Source organism: Protopterus annectens, chromosome 1.part1 (assembly GCF_019279795.1).
Source record: "Protopterus annectens isolate FY-2018-M chromosome 1.part1, PAN1.0, whole genome shotgun sequence".
In the NCBI taxonomy this organism is placed as follows: domain Eukaryota; kingdom Metazoa; phylum Chordata; order Ceratodontiformes; family Protopteridae; genus Protopterus; species Protopterus annectens.
In genome coordinates, this window is record NC_056726.1 from 242643610 (window position 1) to 242666181 (window position 22572).

The window sequence follows — 22572 nt, forward strand, 5'->3', positions numbered from 1 at the left end:
ACCTTCTCCAAGGGATGATGCCACAATACAAATATAAAATGATTGACTAACAATTGGCTTAGTGGATCCCCTTGGACTGACACCAGAAGCTGTCAGCCTGGGATCACATGGTTGACAGTCCACGCTGTTTTGCCAGAGATGGTATGCCCTTCTCCTCTAGGCTTTCAGATACTGTCAAAGGCAGCAGCCACCCCTATTGTGCCTTTAGGCACTGTCAAAATAACTGACCTCCCAACATAACAAAATCCTCTCTAGATAAACTCAAGGTACTGCTGCTTAATGTTAGGAGTCGAAACAAGAAAGTGGAAGCCCTCCTTACTTTGGAAGATGCTGACGTCTGTGCAATCAACAAGACATGATCCAAAGATGTAGAAAGCACTCCGGCCATGCATGGCTACAATGTCTTCCATATGTTCAGATCACAAACTGACCATGAAAGAAACAAAGGAGGAGGTGTTTTCATCTTCATTAAGAATAAGTACACTTCAAGACTTGTCAAACAGCATGACTGTCTTGAGCTACTCCATGTCCAATTAACTATAGGCAAAGCCCCCTACCACATCATAGTTAGCCATAGGTCCCCCACCATGAAACAGGAAAAGCATAAAACATACCTGGACTTACTGGAGTCATTTGCTATACAGCCCAACACCTTACTCATTATGTAATTTTAATTATCCCTACTATCGACTGCGAAACATGCTGGCTGAGAGGTTCTTGGACTTTGTCAATGCAAATGCTCTGGAACTAGTGAACAGAATGGTAAAGGCTCAAATGTCCCGGACATAAAACTCACTAACATGGGAGAGCATTGCCCCCACACCCCCACCATGTGATGTCTTCCCTAGTAAGATCAGACCATAAATCAGTCTCATCTGATGTAATAAGACCAGTTATCCCATCAAGCTCAAAAACACTTACGAATTTTTCAAAGACAAATTACTTCCTACTAGGTGATGGCATAAGTTTCAAAGCCCCTTGAACTTGGATAACACAGAATCCTATGCAGAGGTGTACAACAATGCCCTTATAAGAACTTAAGCAGTTATATAGAATAAGTTGTACCTGACCAGATTAAAACCAGGTCTTGCCAAAAAAACAAGCCACCCTAGTGGACCCCTAGTATAAACAGGCTATACTATGAGAAAAACTAATGTCCAAGAACAAGAGGGAACTGCCTCAGCAGAGGAAGAAATCCCTTTCTAGCTTAAACAAATTAGAGATCTTATCAAGTCCTCCAAAGCTAATTAAAAGTAAAAATAGCCTCCCTAGTTAAGGATAATGACAAGGCATTATTTTATTACATTCAAAATCTAAAAAGGAATACCCAGCTACGCACTGAACTGATTGTGGAAGTCACCACTCATACTCAACTGAACATAATAGCCAACCTGCTAACTGACAGATTTGGAGCAAACTTCACCCCCCCCCCCATCCTCTAAAATCATCCCCCAAAGTATGCCTGCCACCATTAATCAGACTATTATCTCAAGACAGGTCATCATGGTGCTCTCCAAGGCCAAAAACACAACATCATTGGGACCAGACAACATCCCAGGTTGCCTTTTAAACAACTTAAATAAAATATGACCTAGCACACCCACTTGGATCCCTCTTTAACCACAGCCTGTGAACTGGCCGATGGAATGGAGGACAGCAACAGTAATCCCTCTGCACAAAGGGGGCCCATCAACTGACCCTGGGAACTGTAGTCCCATAATCTTTAATGGCCTCATCTGCAAGGCCATGGAAAGAATCTTTATTGACCTTATTAACAAGGACATAAGTAATCACCAAACTGTGGTCCCAACTCAGTTCAGATTCATTGAAGGCAGATCATACCCATTAAACATGGTTGACTTCAAGAAAGTCAGAGGCCCTGACAAGGTAAAGACAATGCCCACTACCCATCTTGGATGTAGCCAAGACACTCGATAATCCCTCACTCAGGTATTATACAGAAACTCTCCCAGCTGGGAATTAATCCCGACATTACCAGATGGGTAGCCAACTGGCTCACTGACAGGACACATACTGTCAAAGTGGGTGACTTCATCTCTAGCAAAAGACATGTCATCAGTGGTGTACCACAGGCTTCTGTAGTATGCCCCTTACTGTTCAGAATTTCAGAAATCCAGGCAAACTTGGACAGCCTGTGGCTGTATAGGTTCCCTGACAATTGCAAATTGGGAGCAATCATTGAGTCCCCAACAATGGTTATATACTGCAGGCAGGGTTAACATCTAACAGCAGATGCAGTAGTACATGATCTGGATACTCAGGTTGACATCAATATGAACTTTGACCATCATGTATCCACAGTAGTAAGGAAATCCTTCTATGTGGTACATCTTATAAGTAAAGGCATAGCATCTAGACTTAAGGATGCGATAATTCCATTATACTCAGCTCTCAGACCAATAACTGAGTACATCACTCTCTTTTGTATGTACCTCAGACACTTGCAACAATTGGAGACCACAAAAGTTTCTCACCAAGAAATTAGAAGGTACACAAAACAAGTATTATGTGGAAAGACTGAAAACCCTGTCACTGTAACAGGTTGCTAAGCAGTGACTTGTGTCTGACTTACAGGGCAGTCTCTGACTCGGCCCTAATGGAAATGCTATATATTCATAAATCAAACTGCATGAGGGTCACTCTCTCAAAGGATCTTAAACTAGCCTCTGACATGAACAGGTCACACTGGAGAGATAGATACATCTCCCAGAGACTGACACCTCTCTAGAACAAGCTTCCAATTCACATGAAACAGAGCCCCTCCCTTACCCTCTTCAAACACAACCTTGATCAATGGATGGTGACCACAAGTTCACTCCTGAGGTGGTGCCCATGTTCCTCCTGGACAGAGAAAGTCTGTATTACCTACTGTAGATGCTTAACCCTGTGAACTTCACTCACATAACCACTGACAATCAGTGTAATTCTGAATAAATATGGCTAGGCTTCTAAGGGCTCTAGGGCTGTTAGCGTAGTAACCTTCTATGAACCTATAAATCTACAGTCCTTGAGTAGGTCCATGGATCTGAAAGTGTGGTAGATGCCGAACCCTTGTATAAGTAGACTGTTGTCTTTGCATTGCAATGAAACCACGTGTCTGTTACTGCACAAATATGGAAGGGTTCAGTTTGCCAGAAAGCCTCAAGATCAGGCACATTTAAGACACAATAAATGGAGGGTGCTTTTGCATTTATAATTCTCGGTAATGAAATCGAGTCTTGAGGCCTCACGGGTAAATTAGAATTTAGTCAATGACTACCTGTGGGGGGCACAGAAGCATTAGCACTGGCCTGAATCCTTCCTAGCTCTCATGCCTTGCTTATTTAGATAACTGCAGCACTATTTAATTCTTCTCAAAAGGTTTTTATTATTCATTATAAGATTTGGTCACTTTCTACTTTTGATTGCTCTTTCAGTATACATTATTGTAGATTTTGTCTCTAAAGGATATGTGCTCTGCAGTATTCCTTTATAATACAACAGCTAGCTATGGACCTGGCACTTTAATTGCACTTATGTGATTGAATTTCAAGAAAAATTTTGATGTGTGGTGACCTATTTTTCTGTCTGTGAACCATTCAATGTATATTTGCACTACAGATGCATCAATGCATGGGCATCTGGTTTGTTTTAAATCAGGTTTATATATAGCACATCTGTAATCCAGTAATATGACACCCTGATGGACAAACATTTGAAACACATAGATAGGGACTGGGCCCAGGAATGAACCTCCGACTTTAAAGCTGTGAAACAGATATTTTTATAAGTCACCATGCTCCTTTATAATTAGTGCAAGGCAATCTCAGTTGTTCCCATTTTTATTCCATAACCCAAATCAACAGTAATGAATACTGGCCACTTCTCATGCTGACATATGCTGACCCAGTATTACCACATTAAGGAGGCAGTTATTTTGGCAATCTAGGTATGTCTTTCTCCACACACAGTGGCAGACTCCTATCTGTCTCTATAAAGAAATCAAATACATAATCCTCGGGATACAGTAAACTTCCATGCAGGAATAGCTTATTCCTGCATGTAAGGGACCGTTTCCATGTAGCACAGTAGCGCGCTATGCATAGTCATGAAGGCGTGCTGCAGTGCTGCAAAATGGACACAGTTCTGTGTATGAGTGCAGGGGGTGTGTCTGAGAGTAGTGCTCTCACAATACACATGCCCCCTGCACACCAGAATTGCCGTTCGGCAATTTAAAACAAGCAAGAATGCTCATAACACCCCCAACCCATCAGGGTAAGGTATCTGGTCAAAGCCATAATGGACAATTATCCCTACCAAGGCAAAAGTTGATAGAATAACAGATGTAGCATAAGCACATAGCGCACACCTTCCAACTCGTCAGAGTAAGGAATGTGGACAAAGCCAATAGAATAACAGGTTCAGCATTAGCATGGATATTCTGAAGGGTCCATATAAATAAACACAACAAATACATTTCTTTTGTACATGCAATAAATTTTAAGCGTAGCTGCATGGGTGTGCCCGTTGCTTAGCTACGCTTGGTCCAGTTTAAACAGCACAAGAAGTTAGCAAGAGACATCCAACATAAGTAGTACTGCAATAGTGTAGTGGTTAGAGTGTATGCTTTGCAAGCAGATATTCCTGGTTAAATCCCCACTGTAACCAATTTGCATTTTACACATGAAAGCAGTACATTAGCATTTTTTTTTATAATTAGCTACTAAATACAATATATTTGTTAACCAGAGTACTGTAGTATATCCAGATGTGAGGTGTCAGTTTAATAAAGTTGTGAAACCTCCATATAAACACAAGTGCCCCATATAGTGTAGTCACACATGAATATATGTAATGAAAGCACATTGGGGAATGTCAGGGACAGTGAACAAATTTGTAATATGTAATGAATGAAGACTCAATCCCATACAGCAGGCAGTCTATAAAATAAAAAATAAGCAATGCTAAGCATTGCACAGCTCTGCTTACCAGATGTAAGCAGTGTGTAAATATGACTGCTAAGCAATGAGTAGCCCAGCTAAGTGGATTTGCCCATTGGTAAGCAGTGCTGAACCTGCCCCTTTAAGCACTGCCAACCTTAGCTAAGCAGGATTGCCCATAGTTTAGCTTAGCTCAGCATATTCAAAACCATCCAATCATGGCAAAGGGTGGGAAATCGGTCATATTTAAACCCCACAGGCAGGAATACAACTCAACTGGTTGCAGCTTCCCACTGTAGGCAGTATGGCAGGTGTTGGCGAGGGCATACAGGAGTCCAAGGTCTTGGTAGGACTCCTGGTAAATAACCATAACAAGAGACTGCTCTAAGGCCAGTACCAGGGCTCCCAATATAAAGCGGAAGCCTGGGACTGTCTCACCCATGATCTTACCAGTGCCACTGGTATCCCTCGGACTGGTGAGCAGGTCCGGCACAACTATGCCAACTTGAAGTGGAGGAAGAGGGGAGCTCTTGGACCAATGGGTCCAAGAAGCAAGGCAGAGGGGTGATGTCCCAGCAGTGTGTAAGTATTCATATTAATAACTGTTTACCAAAGTCTAGCCTATGTATGTGAAGGATAGGTATGCCTAAATATTTCTCTATTTCCCTTACAGCTGCAGATGAGCAGGCTGTGAATCAGGAAACCCATGCCAGTAGGTTGCAAAGGCTGCGTCGTGAGGCTGGTGAGTAATAATTCTGCTTGTAGTAGTCACACTAAATAAATATAAACTATTAGAAAGTCACCTGGCAGTATAAAAACTGTGTATGGGTTGTACTGAATAAACCAGACAATATGACAGTAATAGTCCCATATAAATGATATTGAAATAAAACCATAACTGCCTGACAATAAAGTTCTAAATCCTGGACTGGTTGTGTTTACTCTGGTATTGTATGGCCTGACATGTAGCATTCACCAAGATCTGATATCAGAATAGTACTGTTGTGTCAACCACTGTTTCTCACACTGTGCTACATAAAAATACAGACAGCAGTTTCTAAATAGCTCATTCAGATGAAACACAAATCGTTGTATTTTTAGCACACACAACTGTGGTTCGAATCCTGGGAGTGGTAGTAAGCTGTATGCATAATCATACCTCTCAACTGTACAGATTTTCCCAGAATGTCCAAACTGGCTCATATTTTTGGCCTGTTCCTCTTTCTCCCTAGCAAATCACTGGGATGATCTCAGAATTATAGTCACTAAATAATGACATACATTTGAGTTTCAGACTTCTAATCCTTCAGAAAATGTATATTAAAACAAATCCTGTTACTCTACAACTTTCTAAGTTTATAAGAGCAATATTCAAAATATGTCCCTATTTGTACCCCCATGTTGTCAAGCTTTGTCCAGATGTTGTGCATGAAGAGATTGAGAGGTATGTGCATAATTTTAACAAGGAGTCTGGGAATATGTGTAGAAACAGTCAGGTAGTGTTAACAAACATTCCCTCCACAGGTCTACCAGGTAAGAAAAGTAGAATTTAACTACAAGACAGTTGAAGTATACACTGTATACAAACATACCACTGCCCAAACCAATGCCATAGGATATTGTAATCATACCTGTAGAGTAATGATTAGAGCAATTATCATTAAAGTTGTGAGTACTGCAAGGATATACAAGTTAACTGACATCTCTCTCTCCCCCACCATATCTGCAACAATAATCTAAACACACAAATCAATGGGTATGTTTACACCAAACCTACTGTTGGAACATATGTCCTATTGTTCAACAAATATTGAAATGTGTTTCTATTAATGTTCCATGTTGAAATACTATCATTGGTGGCCTGTTGCTATCAATGTAACCTGCATGCCATTGTAATGGCCACTGTGGTTCCGTATATGCATGTGTTCTGTTTGCTATGCAACTGTTCCAAATCTGTTGTTTTGGGTTAATGGAAATATCTATGCATGCTGTTATAACTAATCCTGGATTGTGTTGACTTACTAACCCACATAAATTCTAAAACTGTAACACCATAGCATGTTTGGGAAGGCCGGTCCCAGTGGACCCACCTCTCCCACCTCATCTGGCCATGGCACTGGGCCCCAGCAGGTCTGGTACCCACCCTGGGACCTCCTCGTCCGCTGGTCCTGCACCACCTTCGGGTGGAACCACCTCTGGGGATGGGGCTCACCGAGCCCAGAGTGGGCACGGACAGGATCCTGTCACCCAAAGCCAGGTTTGGTGCATAGTCAGCTCTGAAAGGAGTTTGCAGATCTGCTATGCCAGCTTGAGGGTCATGTGGTGCAATAACAGGGTCAGCCTACCCCTCCTGCTCAGCCCCCAGCACAGCCACCTTCAAGGGCATGAAGGGGAGTGGTGACTGCCCATGGGTGAGGTCCTCAGTCCCACTGTTTCCATTTGGGGGCTCATGGGCTTCCGCTTTCCAAACACCCCTACCCGTCCAAGGTGTTTGCCCCCCACATGTCATATACCAACCCTGTATGCTGTCTTGTCTGTCTTGTCTGTCTTCCTACCCAACCTACCTCCCCAAATATACCTACTATCCTTCCCCAACATCCCACTCTCACCTTATAAAAAAGGCAATCCGTTCCCCAAAAACAAATTTCACCCCCTACATAGCTGTCTATCGCGCACGTGTCTACTAGACACATGTAATCTGGTCTAATTGGCTTCACAACACATTATTGTTGTCCTCACCCCTGCCTCAGGGGTTTGAGTGTCCAAATCTACCTCCAAATGCAGTATATATATATATATGCACAGCTGTTGCTGTAGAAGAAATGGACAGCTATGGACCTTCCCTACCTTGTCCTGCACATCCCTAGCTACTTTCCCTATTGTCTTTCCCTCTGCATGCCCCCTTTTTCACCATTTTCCTATCACCCCTTTTTCTTTTCTTTTAAAGAAATTAGCACAGGGGTAAGTGGGTGTAAGCACTTTTAAGCAGTAGTAAGCGGGATTAAGCCTGTTTGCATGGCGCTAAGCAATGCTTACACAGATTAAGCACTCTGAAGGCTGTCTGTAAGCATATGTAAACCCATGCAAACCCACTTATAACTGCTTAAAAGTGCCTTAATTACTCTGTATCCAACAGCCCTTGTCCTACCCAGCAACAAAATAATTAGCCCTTGCAAGTCTTGAACCCAGGACACTGCACACCATAGCCACAGCAATTTACCACTAAGTCATCTGAGCTGTACATATGTTTGATGTTTTCTCAAACATATCATTCAGCACAGTCATTCAACAGTAGGGAAAATGCATTCATGTACGTATGTGTGTGTGTGTGTGTGTGTGTGTGTGTGTGTGTGTGTGTGTGTGTGTGTCTACATATATATATATATATATATACACACACACACACACATATATATATATATATATATATATATATATATATATATATATATATATATATATATATATATATATATATATATATATATATATATATATATATATATATATATATATATTTTATATATGTATGTATGTAGTGCATTTGGATATCGGATCCATACTCTGAACCTCTCACTGCAAAACATCTGGCCAAAGGCACTGTAAATGGGGGTGAAGGGGCCCAAACTAGGGACATCTTGTAAGTATAGTTCTTATCCAAACATCCACAGCTGAACTGTTCTGCCTTGCAACAATATAATAAGGCCTGCCAAGTCCTGGGCCCAGGGCCTTGTAAACTATGACCAAAGCAATGTACCATTACACCATCTGAGTCCTACAAAATAGTGATGACATCCCAAACATATCAGTTAGTACAGTCATCCAAAAGAAGGGAAAGGAGTATGTAGAATAATTCAGGTAGTCTATATATAAATGCATATCTGTATGGAGATGCATATATGTGGACAAATATATACATAATACATATATACATAGAGAGATATACATCCACATTCTTATCCACATATATGCATACACACATATATATAGAAAGGTTAAAAAAAAAAAATATATATATATATATATATATATATATATATATATAGATAGATAGATATATGTATACAAAAATATACAGAAATATATGACAGCTACAAAGGCATGACAATCAGAGGGTCATGCTGCTGCACAGTGGAATTTTACATCTGGAAACTTACTCACTGGAAGTATTCCTTAAAATGGGGAACAATGACATCTGTGCTGTAACAGAGACCTGGATAAAGGCAGCAGGAAGCACCCCTGCAGTACCAGCCTATATGTAATTCCACAACATTTGGCTACAGAACATGGACCGAAGCTCCAAAGGTGGTGGTATTTCCATATTCATAAAGGATGCACACACCTCCAGAGTGGCAGACCAGCATTATGCATTACAGATCCTGCAGGCGTAGCTGATATTGGGTAAGACAGTGGTCCGGGTTGTAGCCTGCGATAGGTCCCCATAAATTTCACAAGACTCACACTCCATATCCATAAACACCCTGGAGAATATTAGTGTCCAACCTAACTCTCTCATACTGGTTGACTTCAACTACCCCACCATTATGTGGGAAAACTACTCATGTACCGATGCACATGCCCATCACATCAACCTGGTCCTTCTTAACATGGGCGACTGTTGCTCTACACCAATAGTCAACACCTCACATGTTATATTTGAACACAAAGTAATCACGTTTGGAAATCCACAGCCATCCTACCCCCATTGCACGGGTAACCACCATGAAAAGCCACACAATAGCTAACTATAGTCTCATAAAAGCAGAGGTGGCCATCCTCATGTTAGCCATGCAAATGGAGACTAGTTGCATGGCAGCTGAATCAACCAACAATGCACTATGAACAAGTACACAAATGCATGGATACTGCCTTACCCAATACAACCAGGGCCCTCAACCCCAAAAAAAGAAAGCTGATCTGGTGGTCCCCTGCCATAAAGAAACTGTACAACAGAAGGAGGGAACCAACGTGGAATAAGGTGAAGTCCCAAGACAGGAAATAAACCCTTATCCGCCTCAATGAATAGTTGAGATCCCTCAAATACTACAAAGCTAGCTGTGATAACAGACTTGGAGCACATAGTAAAGACAACCACAAGGCCACATACAGTTATGTAAAGAATCTCCATGGCAATACCAAGAATTGTTCTGAACAACTAGACAATGTTACCACCCAGACTGAGCCAACAAATAATGCCAATATACTGGCTGGCATCTTGAGTGCAAACATTACCCCTCACTCCCCCCCCCAATGGACCAATCACAATACCAGTACACCACCAGGCACTCAGTATTACTGCAGCACAGGTTAAAAACCACTGTCCAAGGCCAAGAATACAGCTTCTATGGGACCTGACAGTATCCTTGGCTGTGTTCTACATGAACTACAGAGTGTCCTGGCACCTTACCTGTGTGCCAGGTTCAAGCACAGCCTCACCTCAAGCTTTGTCCCTACTGAATTGTGCACTGCTACAGTCACCCCTCTCCACAAATGAGGTGTGACTACAGACCCTGGGAAATACCACCTTAAATGCCTGACAAGTCTGTTATGCGAAGCTATAGAATGCATCATCATGCACCTAATAAACATGGATATGGGAATCTACAGACTCAGGATCCCACACAGTGTACCTTTGTGAGGGGTAGGTCATACCTGCTCATTCAACCCGGTCAACCTCTTGCCATCAGTCATCTGTGCTGTGGATGAAGGCAAGGTGACACCTACAGCCTACATTGATCTTGCCAAAGCCTTTGATAACATTCCCCACTCACTGGGCTCGGCATCAACCCCTATATCATTAGGTGGGAACAGAGGTATAAACACAGGGATAGATTGGACATAGTGCTGTCATACATTGAGACAGTTGCAGATGTCACTGGGTTTGTTGTAACATCCTTTATGATGAATATGACATTGGTAATACCAATAGAAGTGAGTATTTACTGACTGCATTCTCCAGAGTCCACAACTGATATACCAAGGACACCAACTGTCTGGTGAACACACAAAACATGACAGGCAGACATGTGGCCAGTCTGTGGACAGTGTGCCAGTGGAGAGGTATGTCAGAGACATATAACTGTGAGTCATAACATCACACACTAAATGCAGCATGTCCACACAAACCCTGTCAAACTATAAATCCACCATGTGTATAACAGCACTGATGACATAGAATCTGTTCACAAATCTGGGGATATGTCCCCCATGCTGGTTGTCTGTCTCCACATGTCCTGTCCTGTGATGTATTGCCACCCTACACTAAGGCACTGTACGAGCACATCCACTCATGCATGAATCGTGCCATCCCAAATAGAACCAAAATGCTCTCATCCAAAAAAAGGAAGCCAATCTGGTCATCCCCTGCCATAAACAAACTTTACAACAAAAGGAAGAAACATTTGCAGAAAAGAGGAAAATCCCTGGATGCAAAAAACTCCCTTATTAGCCTCAGTAAGAAACTGAGATGCCTCATAAAATCCTCCAAAGCTAGTTACGAAAATAAAATTGCCAAAGATTCCAAAGACAACCACAAAGCATTCTATAACTATGTCAAGAATCTAAATGGCAATGCTCAGATCTGCTCTGAGCTAAAACAGAATGGCATTAAATATACTGATCTGAAGGATATTGCCAATATCCTGGCAGATTGATTCAGTGCCAACTTCACCCCCCTCTCACCCCCTAAATGGCCCATCTCAATACCAGAAGATTGCCAAATTCCAGTAATAATGGCCACACAGGTACAAAATGCACTCTCTAAAGCCAAGAATACAGCATCCATGGGACCAGATGACATCCCGGGCTGTGTACTACATGAACTGCAATATGAACTGGCACCTCACCTAAGTGTCATGTTTAATCATAGCCTCACCTCAGGTTTCGTGTCCACCAAGTGGCGCAGAGCTACAGTTATCCCAATCCACAAGGGGGGATCCACCTTGGATCCCGGAAACTACTGTCCCATCAGTCTGACAAGCCTTATCTGCAAGGCCATGGAGCGTATTATCATGGAACTTATAAACAAAGACATTGGTAACCTTCAAACACTGGACCCCGCCCAGTTTGGGTTTGTGAAGGGCCGATCTTGTCTCCTGAACCTGATTGACCTCTTTGAATCAGTCTCCAGAGCCATGGACAAGGGTAAGGTGGTCCACACAGCCTATCTAGACCTTTTCAAGGCCTTTGACACCATCCCTCACTCTGGAATCATAGATAAACTTACTAAGTTGGGCATTAATTCCTATGTCACCCAATGGGTTGCTAAATGGCTTACTGATAGAACCCACACCGTAAAAGTAGCCGACTCCAAATCCAGCTCCAGACAAGTGACAAGTGGAGTACCTCAGGGTTCAGTCCTGGGGCCGCTCTTGTTTGGCATCTACTTCTCTGAAGTACAGGTCAACACTAAGGGACTCTGGCTAACAAAGTTTGCAGATGACTGCAAACTGGGAGCCATTATTGAATCCCCAAATGATGTGGATACTCTACAAAAGGGCCTTACAGAAACAGATGCTTGGTGCCAGAGCCATGGGCTCAAGCTCAATGCCAAGAAATGTATTGTTATCCCCTTTGGGAAAAAACATGTATCCATGAATTACCATATAGGTGGCAGTACACTAAACACAGAAAGTGTGATAAGAGACTTAGAGACACAGGTGGACAGTGGTCTCACCTTCGATAACCACATTGCCACAACAGTCAGGAAATCCTTCTATGTGACACACCTCATCACAAAGGGCTTTTCATCCAGAAAAAAGGAGGTCATTGTCCCACTGTACTCATCCCTCATTAGACCCATTATAGAATACAATGCCCCATTTGGTATGTACCTCTCAAGACATCTGCAACAACTGGAAAGGCCTCAGAAATACCTCACTAAAAGAATCACAGGCCTAAAGCAGATGCCCTACACTCACCGCCTTAAAAAACTCAAGCTATACTCTGTCGCATATCGTCTACTCAGAGGCGATCTGCTTAACATACAAGGCCATGTCAAACCCAGAGCTGTTGGACATGCTACACTTAAAGAAATCCCAATCCCTCAGAGCTACACGCTCCAGGGATCTAAACAAAACATGCTGGAGGGATAGGTTCCTGACCCAGAGACTCCCCAGACTCTGGAATAGATTGCCCATACATGTCAAGCAGAGTGCCTCTTTGGACCTCTTCAAGAGGAACCTTGACGGTTGGATGGGAGAAAGGAAATTCACCCCAGGGATCACGTCAGTCGCCCTGCTAGACAGGTGTCCAGGAAAGTAAATAATGTGGGAAGAAATATCCAGGGAATTGTTATGGCTAGGCTTGTATAGGCCCTAGGGCTGATAGCCTAGTACCAACCTATGAACCTATGAACCACTATTATGTGAATCTGTAGGCCACCATCTCGTAATGTCCCTTACACAGGCAAGAAAATGGGGCAAGGCCCACATTAAGGAATGTCCCATATGTTGGAACTAGCAGCAGTGTCCAGGCCCACTGCACAATACAATGTGGACACCTACATAGTGGTATGGCCGTAGCAATACCTGACATCTGCACATCTGTAGAGAGGACAGACATAAAGTAGATAGCCAGCAGGATATGTATTAGGAGGAATGTACTGTAAGATACAAGTCTGAAACTGAAAGGTATGCCATTACTACATGACAGCAGTCCTCAATGACATGTCCAAAGAATAATACCATACCATACCATACCATACCATACCATACTATACATATATGTCCCAAAATGCCCATACAAACATATGCTGCTGATAGACCACCCACAACTGGGGTAGCATACATGCACAGTTAGATACAAAAGCAGCCATGACACTTACATCTGCCCCCCCCACACACACACACACAGTCCCAATAAATGAGTGAATAGTACACTGCTACAAAATCATGACAGGCCGTACACAATGGCCAGACATACAACAATCTCTTAGCAAAACAAATAAAATGTCTGAACATAGCAAAGAAAAATACAACCAGCCAGTAATTCACACATTTTTATTATACTCTGATGTCTTGGCCAAAGCCTTCAAGGAGTAAGCATCACCAGAAATACATGCCTTAATCCCAAGAAGCAATTAACACCTAATTACATAATTGAATACACAGCCTCCAATTACACTTGTCATTTAACCCCTATGGGATAAAGTATTACAGTTAATATTAATACATAGAAGCCTGTACATAACAATTGTCTTTTTATGAATGTATCATCACACTGAGGAGCAGATGTTTTCTGAAACAGTACTTTGAGACCCACTACTGTCCCCATGGTATGACTTATTCAAATGTACAGCTATAAAACTGACATATTTCTTATCAGTAATATGTCTGACATGTTCTAACAGCCTAGTTTTAAAACATGTGCTACTGTCCCCCACATAAAATATGTTACAAGAGCATTCCTTATACACCTACCTCTTGAATGTACAGACTTCAACATGTTTCCCAGCCTTTTCCCTCAGCAGGAATTACAGCACTAAATAATGATAGACCAGTATGCCTATCAACCAACTACTGAATGACATCTGGACAAAGCCTGACATAATTAGTGGACAGAAGCCCAGATATATGGCCATACATGAAATATTGCTGTTATACACTGAGAATGTTGCTGGTGTTACAGGGTTTGTTGTTATATATCTTTTCTGAGGAATATAAAGTCAGGAAAAAAACAGATGTTACCATGTACATAATGCAATCAACAGAGTATGCTACTGATTTGCCAAGGACAATACCTGTCTGGAGAATGGCCCATACATAACAGGGTAACCTGTGGCCATTATGTGGATGGCCCTACAGTTGACAGCTATGCAGAAACAGAACTTTGTCAAACTGAAACCCATGCAGAAGTAGCATGTGCAGACAAACCCTGTTAAACTAGCAGTATTCCAAACATATAACAGCAATACTCACATTCTGCTCGTAAGTCTTGAACCTTCCCCACCATTTAGTTGGCTTGTCTCCACAAGTCTTGTTGGAAGAGGTAGTAGCTCACACAACTCCAGGATGTTTTCTTCACAAGTAAGGGAAAGGGCCAACGCTCACATGGAGTACTCATTTATAGGAGTGTGTTGCCATGACATTGGCTATTGGGAGAAATACACAGCTGCTCTGCATGGAATTAGCAAGTGGGAAACCCCAAAAGGTGCACAGAACATCACCTGGTCATGAGCATCACCTGCAAAAGCCATGCTGCCACCTATTCAAATCAGCTCTATCCCTGTAGTGCACAGGGAGAGAGAGAGAGAGAGAGAGAGAGAGAGATAACAAATGAGACATACAGTGGAAAAGACAATAAAGAAAAACAGGTAAGTGGAACATGCAAGCAAGTAATTGAATCTAGTACTTGGTCTGTAATAATGGGAAATATGGTTTGGACGAATATATGTCCCAACAAGACTTGCTGTACTAATGTCCTACTAAACAGCTGCTATGGCCATAGCATCTGGCCTCTCTGCAGTGGGAGATATCACAGACATACCTCTCAACTCTACAGATCCTCACAGAATGTCCACATTTTACCATCATGTATTTTTGTCTGTTCCTCCTGAGATCTGTACTTTACTGGCAAATAGCTGAGGACTGAAGTCATCAGGTAATGACAAACACTTGAGATTGAGACTCCACATCCCTACGAATATTCACTGGCATGCTTAATGTATCATTCTATCAACTTCCTATGTTTGTAGCAGGAATATTTAAAGTCTGTCCCTATTTATCGCCCCATCATTTTAGGCATTGTCCAAATGTGATGCTCTGAGGGGTTGTGAGGTGGGAACACAGCTCATGAGTCTGACCCACCTGTGAAAGAACAGCTCACATATGACAACTGCAGGGGTGTCGGTCAACAGTTGCGACTGTGCTACTTCTAGGCAAGTTACTGGGATGTTTTCCATATTCATGTTACCTGTGATTATGAGTATGACACATTTTTGCCTTGTAAAGCTAAGACACCTATAGAGGGCATGTGCATAGTAGAGTACTGTTGCAGACACGTGTGTTGAACTGCATGTGATATATTGACTTAATAGCATTAAACTGTACAGTTAAATGTAAAACATTTGTTGTCCAAGAAATGGCAGGTAGTTCCAGTGTAAAAAAACTCTTCTTTATTCAACCACAGATGTATAAGCGCTTTCATAGATAACTTCTGCTTCTTCAGATACAAATGCATGCTGTCTACTATGTATCTTATATACCTTGAACCAACTAATTAAGTCACAATCATCTTAAAGAAAACATCCCTCATTAAGTAAAAATATTCAGTCCTTCACTATGAAGACATAATTCTAAAATATAATGCATAACAAACACATAAAAAAACACATGTATAAAGAATACACATATAAAAAATGCACATGTAAATATACAGACATAAAATGGTGCTCAAATGTAAACATATACTATTGGACTACAAGTGTTTTACATTTAATTGCAGTTTTCCTGGTGGACTGAAGCCTCTAGTAAGGAAGGTGTGTTTTTTTTTTTATTAAACTGTGCAGTGTTCTGCTGGACAATAAGCACATTTATGATTGATATCTGTAGTTACATACACATATACCTGTGTTATGTCACCCAAACCATTGGCAGGTCTGTGAGCAATGGCATTGTAACATAATAGCCTACTTACGACTGTTGGACATCTTCCAGATTATCACAGTGATGCCAAACCCTACTGTGCAATCAACGTACTAATGTTTAGTGCAGCTATATTAATACAGTATCAATACTGATGTCCCCTTTGACACCCATTTATGTGTGCCATTGTCCAGACGTACTGCTGTAACAGGTTGGGAAGTATGATTGAGCAGAAAGACTGTGAATACAGTGTGCTATACTTACATTCAGCAGAAATGTATACCAGGTATACGCTGAGTACATGTACATATGCATATGTTCAGCTGTAAGGCACAGAACTAATCACATGGGTTTCAAGCAGCCAGGTAAATAGGTTGTGCATGTTGCACAAGTATGTTATATCAGTGTCAGTGCATACAGACATATATGTCTACAGCTACTGGTGGCTGTATTGCCCTGACACTGATGTGGGTACTGGAGTAGGCATGATTATCAGGTATTAATTAGAGAAGTGTCCACCTGTATTATGAGCCTCTCCCCATGCCTACCACTACCAGCTATATCAACACCTATATACAGTGGATATCACAAGTGCACACACCCAAGTTGGAATGCCAGGTTTGTGTGCTGTATGACAATCAGACCACAGAAGATCATTTCATAATGTTTCTCGTCTTGAATGTGACCCCTAACCTGTCCATTTCCATTGCAATACAATCAAAGGTGTTTCTAGAAAGGTGAGCAACTATTGCCAAGTGAAGATGTGCCACGATGTTAGAGTCCAGACCAAGACAGATGAATGCTGTAACCATCTCAAGAGGTGTATACACAAGTTTAAGGGTGTCCACACTCATTCATCTGGCTTATTGTACTGGGTATTATTTCCATATGTTTTCACAAACCTAATTGTTATGTTTTCAATTGAATCGTACAGGATATAGGTCACACTACACGTGGGAATTGTTATGAAATGAGTTATTGTGGTGTCATGTTCCTGTTGCACAAATACTAGGCAGTGTATTGGGATGTGTAGACTTTATATCCACTATAGCTATATGGATACAGTAGTACCTGACCTGTATATCTAGCCTCCACCAAGGTAGAGTAATCCCCTTTGGTGTACAGCAGCAATACACAAACCACATAATAGGTTGCTATATTGGGTGTACAGGGACACATAGATGCAGGCAACAACTTTGAAGCAAGCCCACCTATATCAGAGCAAGTAGGTAACTTCACAGGTGACATCCTGTAAGGCTGACTATGACTATGAATCAGACATATACACACCACCAAGGACAATTGCAACCATGTCTCCATATATGTTGTAAGCCTCAGATAAAACAACACAATTCACACTGTACTGGGGGTAAAGAACACCTCATACACACATGCCGTGGATATAGGCAACCTGCATCACATAGGTTAAGTGGGAACATGGCCACCCTGTCCACCCCAGTCATACATGGAGATATGCAAATCAGCCACACTCCTCCCTACAGCTATGGTGAACATGGCCTCAAGCTCAATACCAAAAAGTGCATTGTCATCCCCTTTGGTAAAAACTCTGTACCCATGAACTACTACATAGACAGCAGTCTACTTAACAATGAATGTGTGATAAGAGACCTTGGGACACAGGTGGACAGTAGTCTGTCCTTTGATAGTCACATCACCACAGTAGTCAGGAAGTCCTTCTACGTGGCACACCTCATCATAAAAGGGTTCTCATCCAAGAAAAAAAGAGGTCATTGTTCCCCTCTACTCGACGCTCATTAGACCCATTATAGAGTACAACACCCCTTTTGGAATGTACCTCACTAGACATCTGCAGCAGCTGGAAAGGCCACAGAAGTACCTCACAAAGAGGATTACTGGCTTCAAACAGATGCCCTACACTGACAGTCTCAAAAAACTCCAGCTTTACTCCGTAGTGTATCGCCTACTCCGAGGTCATTTCTGTCTAACATAAAAAGCTATGTCAAACCCAGAGCTGTTGGACATGCTACACCTAAAGAAATCCCAATCCCTCCGAGCTACATACTCTAGGGACCTAAACCTTGTCACCACAATAAACAGGACATGTTGGAGGGATAGATTTCTGTCCCAAAGACTTCCCATACTCTGGAATAGGCTACCCATCTATGTCAAGCAAAGTTCTTCATCAGCACTCTTCAAGAAAAATCTTTGATTAGTGGATGGGAAATAGAAAATACACCCCAGGGATCACTTCTGTGTCTCCCCTCGACAGTGGCACAGGAAAATAACTTTCTTGGGTGTCATAAGCCAGGGAACCTTGTTGGCTAGGCTTACGTAGGCCCTCGGGCCAATAGCCTAGTACCTACCTATGAACCTATGTACATATTGCCTACTAATGGCAACAACAGTATATCTCCATGGGGCATACTAACATCAGTGTCTGCTTCCTACTTGAACTCAGGCATGTGCTCAGAGCTCCATCACACATCAAAGGATCATCACACCCCACAGTCAAACACAGACCTGCCACCATACACACACCATCCACATGGAAGATGACCATTGTCAACCCTCTACACAGAAATGAATGGAGGATAGAGGATTATACAATCAAGTGTCCAACATTGGAGGGAAAAAGATAGCTCTGGGACAGGAGTGTAATGCAAGCTGCTATAGCCATGATAGCTTGGAGGTTTCTGGGGTAGTCAGGATTTTTTGCAAGTAATATCCACTGTTGATGTGCATTTTGACAACTGTATGAGGTCCTGTGACCTTTTCCTGTTCATGTCTTCCAGGTAGCATGCAGAGTGCTTGCCTACCAGAATTCTCTGTTGGAGAAACAGACATCATCACCCAATATGTGATTGGATATTATACCCTGTCATGTGGACAGAGAACAGAAGATGTGCAGGAGAGGACTGCCCTGTGGAACAGTGTGGTCCACAGGGTAAATGATGCCAGCCTGCATAGCAGAACTTATGTGCATGTGCAGCATTGGGCCACCGACCTCAAATGCCATGCCAAACAATGGGCTGCTGCTGTAGCAAGGGACTGGCTAGACACAGGAGGGGCCCCAGCCATTCAGGCCCCACTGACACCCACTGAGTTGCTCTTCACCACACTTGGCCCACACGCTGAAGACACAGGCCATGACGCTGAGGGAAGCATTGTGGAGGTGGGTTGCACACACACACACACTGGATGAGGAGCGTGCAGGTAAGGTCCCAGTGGGGATTAGTACACTAATGTATCAGACATAAATGTATCTGTATTGTATCTACATGCATGTGTCAGGTCCGATTACAGTTGTGGATGGGGTTTTCTAATGCACAGAGGTGCACATCTATGGTGCAGACAGGACATTGTGTATTATTCTGGTTAGTACTGTAGATGTGCAGACATGCTGCATCCATCCTGTACCAATGCCACATGTGTGTCTGCTGATAATAACACCCTCTCACAACTTCCTAGGACCCTCTGGTCTGCATATGGGTCAGCAGTCTGAAGCTGGTGGGTATGTCATTGTTCTGTTGCCTGGAAATACTCCAGGCATGTGAAGTGCATGCAATTTACCATGCACACAACCATCAGTAATAGCTATATTGCTTGTTGTGCATGTACACTTGTGCTGGGGTTAACTGTATTGCATCACAGTGGTCACCACTGGGGCCTATCTGACGTGAACTCAACATTCCTGTAGCATACCTCACAACTTGTCAGTGCCAAGATGTCTGGACAGAGGCCAGAAAATTGTGCTGGACAAACGGCCTATGGTAAGGTCATGCATGACACATTACTGGTATAAAGTGGATATAAAATATGTACACACTTCATAAGATGCAAAGTGTTCCTGTTATATACTAATTAGGATGACAATATGACAGTCCACACCTCTTCCAGTCTTTAATGCGACCCATAACAGGTACTGTTCACTTGTAAAACAAAGCATCTGGACTCATTTATTGCCCCTACAAGGCTGGCTATCTGTGAGGGTGGCTGACATCCTATCAGCATGATGTTTCAGTCAGGTATGATGCCACATGCTGCCATGTCTGTCAGTAGACTCACTGTGGCCTATTTGGCTATAATATCACATAGATGGATATGGTTAAGGCACACAGACCACTTCGGACTACATCTAGGTTTCAAACATATAGATATTTTGGACACATCTGTACAGAAGACTGTACAATGGTTTAACCTGCTGCATGTGAGGCAGATGCTGTTACCACACTATATAAAGTTATGGCAGTGGGAGGTGGACACCAGCCGTGTATGGTATACACATCAAAATGGTATAAGCCACACATGATATGATCCTTACACACACACACACACACACACACACACACACACACACACACACACACACACACACACACACAGTTTCCAGCATTAGGATTAGAACTCCTGCCTATCTAGGTATTCCTACTATAGTGCTACACAGTTATCAGATGTGCCACAGAGCTTATACATTTCCACCTCTTCCAAAGGTACCTCTAAGGTGGATGACATCAACAGGTCTACTAAATTGGAGTGAAGGGAAGTTTAAAGGATAGTATACAGTTCAAAAATGGTATGAGCCAGACAGTACTTTATTCAAACACATATACATACATACATACATACACACACACACACACACACACACACACACACACACACACACACACACACACACACACACACACACACACTTGTCAGTACTGGGATTAGAACTCCTGGCTATCTAGGTATGTCTACTATAGTGTTACACAGTTACCGCACATGCTACAGAGCTTACTGAACTTTCACATGGCCAAAGCTGCTGACAACTGCTCAGCTGTGCCAAAGTATTACAGGTAGCAGACAGTCTGCCTTCTGTTCTACCCATATATCATGCTAGTTCTTTCTGTCTTGCACTTCAACTAGCATTATGGCTTGGCACTTCAAGAAGTGTGGCACACCTGGCAGCTGGCAGCATTACTCGTTCATCACAGATGCAGCCCCAGTACTTACTAGTTATGTCCAACCCTCCTGGCATGTTTGAAGGGCAGTTCTGTGCTTTCACCCATTAACCTGGTGCACTTGTCCATTATGGGGCACTATTGCAACTGCCTCATATACACAGACAACCTTCCCCTCTAAATTCCAAACACTCAGACCTGTGAGGGTTACCCATATATCACCCAATGTGGACATATGCACTCTCCAGCAAAAACTGGACTAGCAGGTCAAGAGATTAAGATCAACACCTGCACCACACCATGTGGAACATGTAGCTCACCATGACACCCACTTTGATAGCCATGACATACAGTGAAAAAGCCACATACCCACGTTCCCGGAGGCACTCAATGGACATTTACCCAAACAGCACAGACCAGCAAGGCAGACATCCACTTGGGCACCGCAACATGGCACATGCCAAGGGACACATATTTAACATACACAGTGTGCCCCCATCCTAAGCTCCTAAGGCTAACCACCTTGCACAATATAGTGATCATGGGTAACTCAATACTGAGGCACATACATCCCACTCAATAATTTGAATATGGAGCAGGTAACAGCCAAATATTTATCACATGCCATCATCTAACACATGACACAGCCAGTCATGTCACTCCACAGCAACTACGTGTATCACTCCAGATCCATGTGGGTGTGAATGACATGGGACACACCTCCCTGGACTACATGACAGGAGACATGGTTGAACTCTCTGATTATGTGGTCCAGGCAAGTGTGACAGTAGCCCTGGACAGTGTATCGCTGTCACCCGGAAAGATTCTGCAATACTATCAACAGATGATTGACTGCAACACTGGCTTATGTGTTATGTGTCATTCTCAGGGGATCCAGAATCTCTCTGCTTGGGATGACATAATTGACAGAGCCCAATGACTTGCCATGGATGTCCTACATCTGTCACCACTGGGTTGCCAGGTACTGGTTAAGTGTCTTGCCACCCCTATGGTGCCTTATGAGGCAGTGTTCCTAATGTTATTACCACCATAACAGCTACACATGTATGCAATCTGAGGGTCATGCTGCTCAACAGTGGACATCTAACTGTCATGATGCAGTCA